Genomic DNA, 15291 nt, shown 5'->3' with positions numbered 1-15291 from the left:
GAGAAATTGCGTGTCTGGTTGGATGGGCTGTAAATGTGGATCAGGCATCTTGACCAGTTTTGAAGAGTTTACACAAATATTCGAATTGGCAGCTAAAGCTTTACTTCCCAAGTCTTTCAGGTTACCGTCGTCCCGTAGTTCATCTTTTTCTTTTACTATGGCTGTGTGTGATTTATGAAATAAGGACAAGGCTTCTTTTGCAACCTCTGCAAACAACATTTTGTCAATCATATCATTCTTTTTAGCCTCATTTGTTGCTAGGATGCCCGCCATCATTTGATGAGTCATCTCTTCTTGTTTGTGTCTATCTCTACCCTGCATTGATTCTAGGTGAACCAATTTTGAATTCATCAGAGCTAGTAGAGTTGTGACATCCTTCACGTTATCATTTAAGGTTTCATATAACTTTGTGAAGGGTGTGAGAGAAATTGACATTGCCGATGTAAGACCTATTAAAAGATCATTAGAGGGCACATGAACACAAGGAGCTGCCCGATCACATTCCACTCTCCCCTCTAACTTACGTGGAATGCGTCTAGAGCATGTCCCTTCCCTCCTAATCTTAGGAAACGGACGGTCACCCATCGAAGAGTCCGATGTATCAGAATCGTCAGATGTCTCGTCACAAATTGAGCTTTCACTTCCAATGATGTAACGTCTCTTGTTGCTGGACTGACCAGTCTTGGGTGGAATAGGCAATCTTTTCTGCGAATCGGCCACATTTCCCTCTTGTGACGGTTCAAAACTATCAGAAGACTCTGTCATGCATGGTTTACTTCTTTTATAATTACCAATTCCCCATATATCTGGATTTGAGTTAGTGACACTCATACAAGTCCTTTTCTGTGGGGCTTTGGATAATAACTCATGAGGTAGATTAGATACATCCGACCGGTTACAAGATCTGGGTTTGTTTAAACTTATTAGGTCTGTAGGACTGCAGAGACTACCTCTAACGAGTTTCTTTTGTCATTGATTAGTAAACCATTTCCTGTAGCATTTTGAATAATCTGTGTATTTTCACTATGCGATGTTGTCTTCAGACTAGAATCCTTAAGGGAGGTCTCTGTGGGCTGTGAAGCATAAATGGGGCTCCTAGCGTTTTGAGGGGCGGCAAAAGAATCACACAGCGAGGCATTTACAGGATTGCTCAGCGACATGAGAGAATCGATAGTTGTACTTACAGTGTTTCCGTGTCCATCGCCCGCGCCACCTGTCCCTCTGGGCGAAGCGGTTAGCCTCATATTACACTTAGGGGGAGGAAGCGAAACAGAGCCCACTGCAGCATCTGCCAAATCCACCAGGCGCTGCACGTTCCCCGCCTCACTCACGATCCCCACAGCGGCGCCGGGCTCACCCGCGACCACCAGCCACGCCCCCTGGCCCAGCCCGCCAACGTCATCAACGGCCGCCACGGCAGGGGATTTTGTGGCATCCTCCATTCTCCACTCCTCGGCAGCGTCCTCGCATACCGGCACAACACCCGTCGAGGCGGCGGTCTCGGCGCCACTCGGCGACAGCGGCACATCGGCCCGGCCAATCCGCGAATCAAGGTCGATATTACTGTTCTCTTCTATCTCGATACCACTTGACTTTATGTTCTTCATATTATTCATATTGTTTTTTTTGTTGGTCCTCTTCACTTGGTTTGAGAACGTTGAGACCAAGCCCCCGTCCCCCTCTACTTGTTTTACTTGCAACAGAAGGGGAGGGAGCAGTGGGGACGGAGGGCTTGAAATAGCCTGCGCATGTAAGCTAAGGGGCATGAACGTGCCACAAATAGGTGATAGGGCAACATCCAGTGTTTTCAGGGGTTCAAACACATCTTCCAGCGGCGTTACAGATGCATCTTCAGCTAAGTCAATATTGTCAGTTGCTGACCCACAGGAAAAGTATTGACTTACTTTTTTGGTTTTCGATTTTTTCGCCTGCAGAACTTCTAAGTTTGCTGTTTGTCTTACTTGAGCTCTAGTTCTTAGCAGCACATTAGATGTACTGAGATTAGATGGATCCATTTCTTACAGACTAATATCGTCAGATTATTTGCCTTGCGCTTTGCGCCACTCGCCAAACAGCAAACAGCGATATCCTCAGCCCTTTGGTCCTCAGGGCTTAGCGCCACAAGGGCGGAAGAGGCGGCCTTAAGTACCTGTTTGACCAAGGTCAGATGACCAGGTCAGATGGTGAATTAAAGGTACAGGCACACGCACCTCAGTTTTCCTCTCCTCTCCACCTGGTTGAAAATAACACTCGCCACAGCAAACAGCGATATCCTCAGCCCTTTGGTCCTCAGGGCTTAGCGCCACAAGGGCGGAAGAGGCGGCCTTAAGTACCTGTTTGACCAAGGTCAGATGACCAGGTCAGGTGACCAGGTCAGATGGTGAATTAAAGGTACAGGCACACGCACCTCAGTTTTCCTCTCCTCTCCACCTGGTTGAAAATAACACTCGCAACAGCAAAGAGCGATATCCTCAGCCCTTTGGTCCTCAGGGCTCAGTTATAAGTGTCTGGAGGGAGGAGAATGGCCTGAATGCACTGTGAGCCTGATTGGCTGCCTTCCCTTTCTTATGGCGTTGGAGGTTGTCGTGGTGACTGGCCGCTTGCACGGCAGGCAAACCTCACGCAGCAGCACTGCATTCCACCTCAGTGCTGACAACGGCTGTGATTAATGACATGACCAGCCGCGTTACTCCCTCATATACCGCCTGCCTACTGCAGTCCCATAAAGCTCAACCAGCCGCAGCCATCAGCGCTTCTGATTGATGTTAGTGCTGCTTGAAGTTTACTTTGTAACCAGTTCCACGACCCAGCATTCTCTCATTGCCGGACTGCCTTTGTTTTGTGATTTGGTTCCTTCGCTGCTCGCAAGGAAATTGACCTGATCTGCTTCCACCCCTGGACTGCCTTTGCACACACAGGGGGAATAAACACGTACATGGGGCAGTACCAGATGGGAAGGGGATATTATCCCAGGGGAAGAGGATTCAGATATAGGGGTATGGGGCCCTGATTTGGAGGACAGTGTTTTGCCTGCAGAAATGTTGGTCACTTTGCATGAGCATGCCCATTTATTCAACAAACAGGACAGCAGGAAGGGGTACAACCACAGCAGCAGTATACACAGACATACATACAACCTCAGCAGGCACAAATGGTGCAGCAGCCACAAATGCAAGTCCAGCCTATCCAGACACAGGTCATGCCTCCACAGGGACAAGGACTGCCCTAGGGGGAGCGGAATCGAAGGATACAGCGAGTGTACTACAGGCACCAGCACAGACACTCACACCAGGTAAAGTGACAATATTGGGGCAGAATGAGGTGCCTCATTACACAGGAGTCGCAGTGGTAGGGGGAAATCCATTTACATCTTCGAGCAATACTCTTTCCCAATAGAGCTACCCATGGGAAGTGCGAGTGTGTCCTGTCCTAGCAGTAACTGAAGACCCCGAAGGTAGCAGTTTAAATAGGACGGAGGGACTTTTCCCTTCTAATATGTACTGGAGCTACTATGTCCTGTATAAAGGAAGGGGGAATTCCCATTATCCAACAAAAAGTTGGACACGCAAAGCTTTTCGGGGATCATCCAAGAGGTTCCTCTGACAAAAGATTTACCATTGACAATAAGGACGCAGCATATCACAGCGCCATTATTGTATTCAAAAGACACACCCATTAACATATTAGGAAGAGATTTGTTAAGCAAATTGAGCACCACAATTTCATTTTCAGAAAAACGATGTGCCCAGTCAGGGTGGCAGTGTTGATACAGGCATACTAAACACAGCACACTGAGAGGGATACCCCCACACACACACAGATGTTTTTGTATTGGATACAGATACTGCTAGGATGGATCCCAAGGATAGAAGGGAAGGTATTTTGACTGTCAAATGAGTTCCTGTTCAGCCCACAGCGCCCCTCCATCATCACTCTAGGCACACACACAGTGCTATAACTAGAGGAAGTAGTAGTGAGGAATGACATGGTTATACTGGTTGCTACAGATGACTATAACGTGGAGTGGCGATCGATACTGTGCATCGACCCCCCACTAACAGTGACAGGAGAGATACAGAATTGTTCGCTACACTAGAAAGAGAGGAGGGGGAGATAGTGTTCCAGCTGAGAATACCGTATCCAGTGCAGATAAAGGAAAGAGAAATGCCTCAGATAGCAAAACTGGTGAAAAAAGAGACAAAATACATGCAGGAGGATTTGGAAAAAGTCCCAAAGAATTTATGGACTACAGGACCTCATGATGTGGGAATACTGAAAGGGGCGGGGTGGTTCACATTAAGATAAAGTAGGAGCACTAGTGCCATGAGTGAGCAATACCCCCTCTCCCGAGAAGCAGACAAGGGCATATATGAGACATTGCATGCCCTGTGTCAGCAAGGTATGATACAGGAGTCTACATCACCATGCAATACGGCAATCTATCTGATTAAAAAAATAAAAGGGAGGGCCATGGCAATTCATACAAGATTTACACCATCTTAATAACATTATTGAAGCAGAATATCCACTAGTTCCAAACCAGTGACAATTTTCTGCAGCATCCCATCAGAGGCAAGCTACCTCACTGCAGTAGTTTTAAAGAATGTTTTCTTCTCTATTGCCCTGCATCCTAACTCCAGGTAACTCACTGCGTTTACTTATCATCGGACGCGATTTGAACACACCAGAATGCCTCAAGTGTACTGTGAGGGACCCAGTATATTCAATAGGGTAATATAAATGGATTTGAGCAATCTGCACATTGCAAGTACAGTGATACAGTATGTGGATGACCTTTTAGTGTGCAGCACAACCGAAGATGAGTGCAAGAAGGATTCAGTGACACTACTAACGTTACTGGCTGACAAGGGGTACAAAGTGGACAAAGAGAAATTACAGTATTGTCAAAAAGAAGTGGTTTACTTGGGACAGATTGTGTCAGCAGATGGTAGAAAAATAACACCAGAAAGAGTTGAGGCAATACATAAAACACCCCAACCTAAGACTATGAAAGAAATGCAACAGTTCCTAGGCCGATGTAATTATTTCAGAGCATGGGTTTTCGATTACTCCACTTACACCAGACCACTTCTCCAGACACTCAAGGAAGCTCAGAAAAACAAGAGCAGCAGAAAAATGGACACCTGAAATGAATGGAAATGTTGACGAACCCAAACATGAACTGGCACACACACCAGTATTGGCTACACCCAATTATAAAGAGAAGTTTCACTTGTTTTCCCATTCAGACGGCAAGATAATTACAGCTGTGCTGACACAAAACAAGGGACAGGGACACAAGCCACTGGCCTATTACAGTGGATCGCTAGATCCAGTGATGTAGGGATACTTTCCTTGTGAGCAGGCACTTGCTGCCACTGCATTCGCAATTGAGAAAGCATCAACAATAACGATGGGATGCCAAGTAATTTGTTATGTGAACATGCATTGTTCACAGTACTAGATAAATCCAGATCAACATTGACAACTCGGAGAGCATCAGGGTATGAGATCATACTAACAAACCCTGCAATAGAAGTGGTGAGGTGTAGGACGATAAACCCAGCAGAATTCATTGCAGAAGAGAGAGAGGAGGGAGATTACACGCATGACTGTGTGGCATGTATGGATAGGAATGAAGGAAACCCCCTGGTAAAAGAAGAAATAATTGAAGGGGGACATGATCTTTATTGACATAGCTCAAGTATCGACGCATATTTGGGACAAAGGCATTCTGATCCAGCAGTAGTGAGACACAAACATAGAATACATAAGGAAGGGGAGTTGATAGTGTACTCCCAAACAGGACTACCAAAGCACTACTCTGCACAAGTGGCAGAATTGCTGGCATTAATTGAGGCACTAAACATGTCATAAGGGCAAGCAGTTAATATGTTTTTGGACTCTGTGTACATAAAATCCACTGTACATTCAGCACTAGCAAGGTGGGAAAAGAGAGGATTCAAGAGGATTCAAGAGAAGTGATGACACACCAGTGCAACATGCAGCATTTTTGAGTAAAGTATTGGAAATGTTGCCGCATCCAGTAGAATTGTCAATAGTAACGTGCAAGGCCCATACAGGGGGACAAGATTTCATTTCACTGGATAAAGAAAGAGCAGACAAAGCAGCGAAAGAAGCATCATATCTGCAAGAAGTGACACATGTTCTGTTCCCTGGAAAAGAAGAAAAAATACCACTTGTAGCATTAAAAAAAAAGATGCATTAAAAAAGATGCACTGCCAGAAAGCTTTAATGCAACCCTGATAGTGCAAATAATAGAATTACAGGGAGAAGCACCAAATTATGAAAATGAGCTGTGGAAGAAAATAGGATGCTCTCTGTCATCAACCGATTTAATCTTGGTGGCATGACAGCACACGCAAAGTGGTGATGCCAAAAAAGTTGTTGAATGTGGCCCTGAGCAGATTCACTACACCACCCATGTATCGAAAGAGCATGTGGCTGCAGGGATAAGTCAGGACTGGTTTGTGCCAAATGTATACAAATGTGTGACCGAATGTGTGCATAATTGTGTGATTTGTCAGAGGTTTTGGCCAGGTAACACTGAGAGTGGCACAGGGAACATTACTGCGACCAGTGGGGCCCTTCCGGCACTTACATATCGACTATGTCGAATATAGGAGAGCTGGATTCAATACCAGATTGTCTTTATGTTTTCTCACCTCCCTTGGCCTCAACTCCTTCCTCCCCCTTAGGCCCTCTCCTCAGCTTAATATTTTAGAAGGTGGATTCTCTGTCCTGCTCCTCGTGGCAGGGGCGCGTAGATGTGGGGGGCGAGCAGCAACCAAGTTACTTCACTGGTGCAAGCCCCCCCGTGGGAATCCAGGCCTGCTGCGACTCCGTAGGTTTGCTGCTTTACAGTCTTTATATGCAGTTCTTATGTTCTTCTTAGTTCGAATAATAATGTCTTGCTTCTTTCCTTTTAGGTATGGAAAGGTATTTGGAGTTGCCATGCAGTTTGAAGATAAGCATGGGCCGGTAGGCGAAAGCGCGGTGTGCGCGATGCTGTCCGGTGAGTAATGCGCGATGTGCGTCGCTGTTTCGCCTTTTATATTGCTAACCTGTGTCTTTTCTCTCCTTGCAGGTTGCGATGTTCCTCGCCGACCGCCGTAATGTTCCAGCATTGATACTGACCAGGAGATGACTACCCAGGTAAGAATTGTGTGGCTTTCTTCATTCGGAAGGAAACGTGAGTAAACGCTTACTAATGCTATCTTTCTTTCTCCTCTTTCCAGGTTATGGTATTCCAGGATGCATGCGGTGTCGGATGATGGAGTTCGTACCTTCAGGTGAGTGGAACTGAAGTCGGCGATGGATTGAAGACAGGATACTGTTCCAGGTACGTTTTGTAGTGTTCTTTCTCTCTCTGCAGGTCCTTGGTTTCAGGTAAGCTGGCATCAAAGAACTGGACACGGTGAGCGTTACGCTGCCCACAGCAGAATAATGCAAAGCATGTTCTGTTGTTTGGGTGTGCTTTAAATAGTCTCAGGGAAAGTAGTCCAGGTAAAATAGTCCCAGGCCTGCCACACCGAAAGTAGTCCAGGTAAAGTAGTCCCAGGCCTGCCACACCCAAAAGACTAGACCGCATAGTTCAGTTCCTTGTAACTGAGCTATGTGTGTGCCTCCATGTTGGCTGAACTCCCCCCCCCCCAAGTTAAATAGTCCCAAGTAAATAGTCCCATTCTAATGTTGATCTTCATGATGGTTATGAGCCTGGCGCCAAAGGAGCCAGGACTGACTCCAATAGAGTCTTGGATGAGGTTTTAAGGCCTTTGACCTGGCCCTAACTGGAAGGCTGACTTGCCAGTGACGGCCAGGGGCATGACATCACTCCCCCCCAAACCCCTTCTCACGGTGGCACTTCTGCCTGGTCCTGGTTTGGCTGAGTAATTCTGATGGAACTTTTTAATTAAGCGAGGTGCATGGATGAATTCACTAGGTTCCCATGATCTGTTTTGAGGGCTGTATCCCTTCCAATCAACTAAGTAGTATAGTTTGGATCTGGTGTATTTTGAGTCTAGGATATCCTTTACTTCAAACTCTGGTTCTCTGTCAACTAATACTGGTTTTGGTGGTGTTGTAACCCGAGTACCGGGTTGTACCGGTTTCAGGAGTGATACATGAAACACAGGATGAATCTGCATAGTGGGTGTTAGGGCTAATTTAACTGCCACTGGATTTATTATGGATTCAATAGAATAAGGTCCCAGATATCGGGGACGAAAGCTCTGAGTCCCTTTTATGGGCACATATTCTGATGCTAACCAGACCTTGTCTCCAATTTGATAGTCGGGGGCTTTACTACGATGTTGGTCAGCAAATTTCTTTTGTCTGATCTTGGCTTGGAGTAAATGTTCTGCTGCTTCTTTGAAGGCCTGGGAAATAGTCGTATGTAGGGTTTTAACCGCTGGCATTTCCAAAGGGGTCGGGAGATCCAATTCTGAAGTACGTGGATGTCTACCATATATAGTGTATAAAGGGGTTTGTCCAGTGCTGGTGTGTAAAGAATTACTATAGGCATATTCAGCTATCCATAACAAGTCCTTCCAATTTCTTTCCACTTGATGTAACATGCAACGTAAGTATTGCTCGAGGGTTTGGTTTGTTCTTTCTGTTTGGCCATCTGTTTGAGGATGGTGACTCGTGGATAGTCGAATGTCAATTTGGGCCATTGAACAGCATTTCCTCCGGAAGTTGGATACGAACTGACTACCTCGATCTGAGATCAAGACCGATGGAAAGCCATGTAGCCGTACGATTTCCTCCAGGAATACTTTTGCTAAATTGGATGCATTTGGAAGACCCTTAAAAGGAATAAAGTGTGCCATTTTAGAGAACAAGTCTACAACTACTAAGATGGTGTTGAATCCTTGACTGGGAGGTAGATCTGTAATGAAATCAAGGGTCAGTGTGTGCCATGGTGCGGGAGGAATTTCCAATGGTTGGAGAAGACCAGCTGGTTTCTGCTTTTGGGACTTGTTTTGTGCACACACACCGCAAGATTGGATAAATTGTATGATGTCTTTACGCCATGTGGGCCACCAATAGTTTCGTTTTACTTTAGCTAGAGTTTTGGCAATTCCAGGATGACCTTCAATCAGGGAGTCGTGATAACCCAAAATAACCTGCTCTTGTAAATCTTTACTTGGCAAGAATAGACGGTTCCTAAAATATGGTAACTGGTCTTTAATAGTGTAATGTTCTCCTTGAGTACACCACTCTTGTGAGAAAGTGGGATCCATTAAGAGTTGGATCTTGTTTTGGAGTTCCCCCTGTGTCAATGTTGTCGTGAGACCCAGGAGTTTGCCTTCTGGAATGATGGCTACTGGATCTGGAGTTATGTATACCTTTTCATCAACACCCATGCGGGACAAGGCGTCAGCCTTTCCGCTTCGGACTCCTGGCCGGTAGGTGATCACATAGTCATATTCAGCGAAGAAAAAAGCCCTCCGCAGTTGACGGGATGATTGAGCCTTTGCTGTTTTTAGGTATTGCAGGTTTCGATGATCAGTTATGACTGTGACAGTATGTCTAGCACCAAGGAGATAGTGTTGCCATGCCTTGAAAGCTGATTTTATAGCCAAGAGTTCTTTGTCTGTGATAGCATAGTTGAGTTCGGGAGGTGAACATTTTCGTGACCAGAAGGCCACAGGGTGTAACTGGCCAGTTTCTTGGTCCCTTTGCGAGAGAACAGCTCCCATAGATATGCTAGACGCATCTGTTTCAACTATATAAGGGAGGTCTGGGCGAGGATGCCGTAGAACTGGAGCAGAAGTTAATTATTTCTTAAGTTCTTGAAAGGCCTTCTCTGCTTCTTCAGTCCAATGGAACTTTTTATTGTTTTTTCTCAATAGTGATGTAATTGGATGCACTATTTGGGAAAAATCTGGGATGAATCAGCGGTAAAAGTTTGCAAAGCCCAACATCCTCTGGATTCCTTTAAATGAAGTTGGTGACGGCCAGTTAAGAATAGCATCTACCTTGTGCCTATCCATTCTGATACCTTTTGGTGTGAGGATAAAACCGAGGAACCCCACTTCGGTGACATGAAAAGAGCATTTTTCGAGTTTAGCATACAGTTTATGTTGGCAGAATTTAGTAAGGACGGAGCGGACATGCCTGACATGGTCTTCTTTTGTAGCAGAATACACTAAGATGTCATCAATGTAAAACAAGGAGCAAACGTCGATGAACTCCCACAAAACATCATTCATAAAGTACTGGAATGCAGCGGGAGCGTTGCAAAGTCCAAAAGGCATTACCTGGTATTCATACAAGCCGTATTTGGTATGAAAGGCGGTTTTCCATTCGTCTCCTTTCTTCACTCGAACAAGATGGTATGTCCCCCCAGGGTCCAATTTGGTATAGATTTGGGCGTCTTTGACTTGATGCAATAATTCGGGAATAAGGGGCAGTGGATAACGGTTTTTTACTGTGATCTGGTTTAATGTGTGATAGTCGATGCAAGTCCTCATATCTCCTTCCTTCTTAGGTACAAAGAATAAGGGACTGGCTGCTGGTGATTTAGACGGGCGGATAAATCAATTTTCTAGGTACTGATCAAGATAAGATTTCAAATGGAGGTTTTCTGGTTCAGTAAGTGCATAGATTTGGCCACAAGGAATTTGCGCACCAGGTATGAGGCCGATCTGACAATCGTAGGGCCTGTGCGGTGGTAGAGTATTTGCTTGCTCTTTCTGGAACACGTCTTGAAAATCTTGGTATTCATTTGGTAGAGTACTAGTCACACCTAGTACAATTGCCGCCGTACTGGGAGTAGCAGATGTACATAAGTCTGTTTTCCCCTTTTCTTGGTAATAACAGGTGCGAGCACAATCATCGGAAAAGGCCAACTTCTTGGCACGCCAATCTATTAGAGGGTTGTGAGCTACCAACCAGGGCATCCCTAAGATTAGTCGAAACTGAGGAGCTTAGATGAGATCGAATGCAACAGATTCTTGGTGTCCATCCTGGCACAGTAGGGTTAGTGCAGCTGTCCCATCAACAGTAGTAACTTTTTTAATAGTCGACTTAGAGCATAAGGGAAGCCCCATCTCTGCTGCCAGATCTTGGTCTACATAATTCCCAACTGCTTCGCTGTCTATGTATGCTTCGACAGCATGCATCCGAGACGGTTGTTGGTGATTGATCAAAATTACTGGTAATGTAAAGTGTGAGGTCGTGGCTCATCTTTCTCGCTCGACAAGCGGACCTCTACGCTTGCCGGGCTTCGTAGTTTTCCAACTCCTTGTTATTACCTTCCTTCTCTGTGGCTCCAACAGTTCTCCTTGGTGGTTTCACTGGACATTCTTTGAGGAAGTGGCCTGATTTTCCGCAATATAAGCATAATTGCTGTTGCCTTCTCTTGTCTCTTTCAGTTTTAGTTAAAGGGGGCCGAACACCTCCGATTTGCATGGGTTCCACCGTGTTTCCCAATGTACGTGGAACATTATCCTTTGACCGGACATACACAGCTCGAGTGTCTAACCTTATCCGGTCCGCTTTTCGGTCTTGTAATCTGTGATCCAATTGCACCACAAGGTTAATGAATTCTGCACAGTCTTTAGGTGGGTTAACCACTTGAGCAAGGACATCCTTTAGTTCCCCTCGTAGACCCTGATGAAATAGTGGGGTCATTTTTTCCTCAGGCAACCCAGCTTCAACGACTAGTCTGTTAAATGTTGCTATATATGTAACCAAGTCTTGACTTCCTTGACAGAGTGACAAAAGTTTGTTGTCTAATGCTTAGCCTTGCGTATGACGAGCAAAGAGTTTTTCCATTTCCATCTGGAAACCCCCAAAGTCATGTAACAACGGGTCATCCTGACTTACCAATGGTACCGACCAATCCGCAGCACTGCCACTCAGATATGACAAAACAAAAGCAACCCTCGCTTGGTCGTTAGGAAAAGCCCCAGGTCTGCAAAGGAAATGAAGACGACACTGGTTCATGAACGTTGCGTACTTCTTGGGGTCCCCTGTAAATCGCTCAGGTGGAGATAAAGGAACTGCCCCAGGAAGGGTTATTTGTACTGGATTGGTAGAAGTTGGTACAGGTGCTGGCGGAATGTTACCAGGCAATGGGGTCTTTCCTGCCTGTGATATGAGCAATTGTCTACTTATTTCGTCGGTACGATCCTTAGTAATAATCAAATCCCTCCTAAGAGCATTGGTTTCTTGCCTGGCTGAATGTACTTCAGCGCGGAATTGTCCCAACAACTGAACTAACTGGTCAGTCTCTGAAGTCTCCATGACGCCCAGGTGGATAATATTATTGAGGCTTTATTTATTTATTTATTTTTATATTTGTAAAGCACCTGGCAGCCCGGAGGCATCGTGGCGCTGTTTCAAGAATGTGACTTAGTTACAGGGGTTGGGGTGGCATACATTATACATTGTTAACAGGCAGTGTTGCAATGAACATAGGTTATATATTTTTACAGACAGTGTTCCAATGCCTTACAGGTAGACATGACGAGCGAGCGTCTTACACAAACAACAGGGTTTTTAGAGCTTTTCTGAAGACCATATGGGATTCCATGCCTCTGATGGTAGGAGGTAGTAGGTTCCAGTTGGTCGCCGCAAGGACTGGGAAGCTGGAGCTGCCTGCTCTAATCCTGAGGCTTTTGGGACTAGAGAGACGGTTGGTTTGGCCAGATCTAGCAGGTCTGCTAGATGGGGGCGCAGAGAATCTTTGCGCTAGATAGCGAGGTACGCTCACCTGGTATCCACCGGGATGCCACCCAGCCCTGGTTGGATGATTTGCACTCTCGAACCCTCTTCAGGTCCCTTGGTAAGGCCTCTGCTTAAAGATGGATCTGCAATATAGGAGAGCTGGATTCATTACCAGATTGTCTTTATGTTTTCTCACCTCCCTTGGCCTCAACTCCTTCCTCCCCCTTGGGCCCTCTCCTCACCTTAATATTGTAGAAGGTGGTTTCTCCATCCTGCTCCTCGTGGCAGGGGTGCGTAGATGTGGGGGGCGAGCAGCGACCAAGTTACTTCACTGGTGCAAGCCCCCCCTGTAGGAATCCAGGCCTGCAGCGACTCCGTAGGTTTGCTGCTTTACAGTCTTTATATGCAGTTCTTATGTTCCTCTTAGTTCGAATAATAATGTCTTGCTTCTTTCCTTTTAGGTATGAAAAGGTATTTTGGAGTTGTCATGCAGTTTGCAGGTAAGCATGGGCCGGTAGGCGAAAGCGCTGTGTGCGCGATGCTGTCCGGTGAGTAATGCGCGATGCGTGTCGCTGTTTCGCCTTTTATATTGCTAACCTGTGTCTTTTCTCTCCTTGTAGGTTGAGATGTTCCTCGCTGAGCGCCGTAATGTGCCAGCAATGATACTGACCAGGAGATGACTACCCAGGTAAGAATTGTGTGGCTTTCTTCATTCGGAAGGAAACGTGAGTAAACGCTTACTAATGCTATCTTTCTTTCTCCTCTTTTCAGGTTATGGTATTCCAGGATGCTTGCGGTGCCGGATGTTGGAGTTCGTACCTTCAGGTGAGTGGAACTGAAGTCGGTGATTGATTGAAGAAAGGATACTGTTCCAGGTAAGTTTTGTAGTGTTCTTTCTCTCTCTGCATGTCCTTTGTTTCAGGTAAGCTGGCATGAAAGAACTGGACACGGTGAGCGTTACACTGCCCACAGCTGAATAACGCAAAGCATGTTCTGCTGTTTGGGTATGCTTTAAATAGTCTCAGGTAAAGTAGTCCAGGTAAAATAGTCCCAGGCCTGCCAAACCCAAAGTAGTCCAGGTAAAGTAGTCCCAGGCCTGCCACACCCAAAAGACTAGACCGCATAGTTCAGTTCCTTGTAACTGAGCTATGTGTGTGCCTCCATGTTGGCTGAACCCCCCCCAAGTTAAATAGTCCCAAGTAAATAGTCCCATTCTAATTTTGGCCTTCATGATGGTTAAGAGAGTCTTGGATGAGGTTTTAAGGCCTTTGACCTGGCCCTAACTGGAAGGCTGACTTGCCAGTGAGGGCCAGGGGCAAGGGTCATGACAGACACTGAAAAAGGGCAAGTTATATCATTGGGAAACATCTGGTACGATGCAATGTTGCATGTGGGAAGAGAAAGAGCAAACACACATGTTACATCTGCTCCCTCATCCCACACATAATAGGGGCCCCCAAGTTTTTTGTGCCTCAGGCTACATCATATGAGGAAGCAGGATGCCTAATGGCCCATTCCCTCTGTAAAACTAGGGGTCTTTGTCCAAGGAACAAGTGTCCCTGTCCAGTGGGTGGATGAAGGGGAAGATGAGCACACAGATAATTACGTACAAATTGACAGGATGGCAAAAAACAGGGAAAAAAAATGATTATAGTAGAATACATAACAGAAGGCTCTAAAAGGGGGTGCAGATAATAAATTAACACAAAGTCTGCAGTGCGTAGACAAAGAGGGGCGCATCATTGCCTGGTGTCATACAAATCCATTAATGAGAATAAAAGGAGCAGTGTGGTACGGTGGCCAATGGGAGGGGGAATAATGCAATGTCATGCTGAAGGTCTGGTGGGATTCGAACAAAACGTGGTGTCAAAAATAAATAATAGCTGCAATGTGGGGGGAAATATTTGCATGCATTGACTTGGATTAGTGAAACCCAGCAACCAGTAGACATCAAGAGCTTTACACGATTCCCTTTGTGTTTCAGGTGAAGTGAGCCCATCCATTTGGGAACGAACACCGGCTGTGCCAATGTGATGAGGAGTGCAATGCTGATGCAGGGGACATGTGGTGGGCTTGTGGACCGAAGACCTACATCTAACTTCCGCCTGATTGGAGTGGGGTTTGTGCGATTGTTACACTGCACATCACTGCACTGGTGGTGCCCCGAAACAGCAATGCCATGGGGCCTGCACTAAAGGAGCAGTCAATCGAGCTGAAGGAAAAGGTGGTGCAGCAAAGCGAAGAGCAAACATTACTAAGCAGAAAGAGAAAAGCTAATAATTACTGGTCCGAAAAGGGCGCTGAAAATGTGGCCGCTATTCCTGATGAGTTTCGACTATTTTCCAAGGCAGCCACTTTCTTCACATATTTACTGCTTCCGGATGTGCAAGCTGCAGCCAATGCTAAGTGGCTCCAGCTGACAAGGTACGAGTTGCTGAAATTCAACAGCAAAAGGCCTAAATACAGTAAAGGAAGAGTTGAGAGCATTACTTTTAGTGGCTCTCCAGAATAGGTATGTACTGGACCTTCATACTGCTATAGAAGGAGGAGTGTGCACCATGTTCGGGAGCAGTTGCTGCATAGTGGCGCCCG

This window comes from Ambystoma mexicanum, chromosome 5p (assembly GCF_040938575.1).
Source record: "Ambystoma mexicanum isolate Mex_15411 chromosome 5p, UKY_AmexF1_1, whole genome shotgun sequence".
Taxonomy (NCBI): Eukaryota; Metazoa; Chordata; class Amphibia; order Caudata; family Ambystomatidae; genus Ambystoma; species Ambystoma mexicanum.
Note: the sequence above shows the minus strand (reverse complement) of the source record.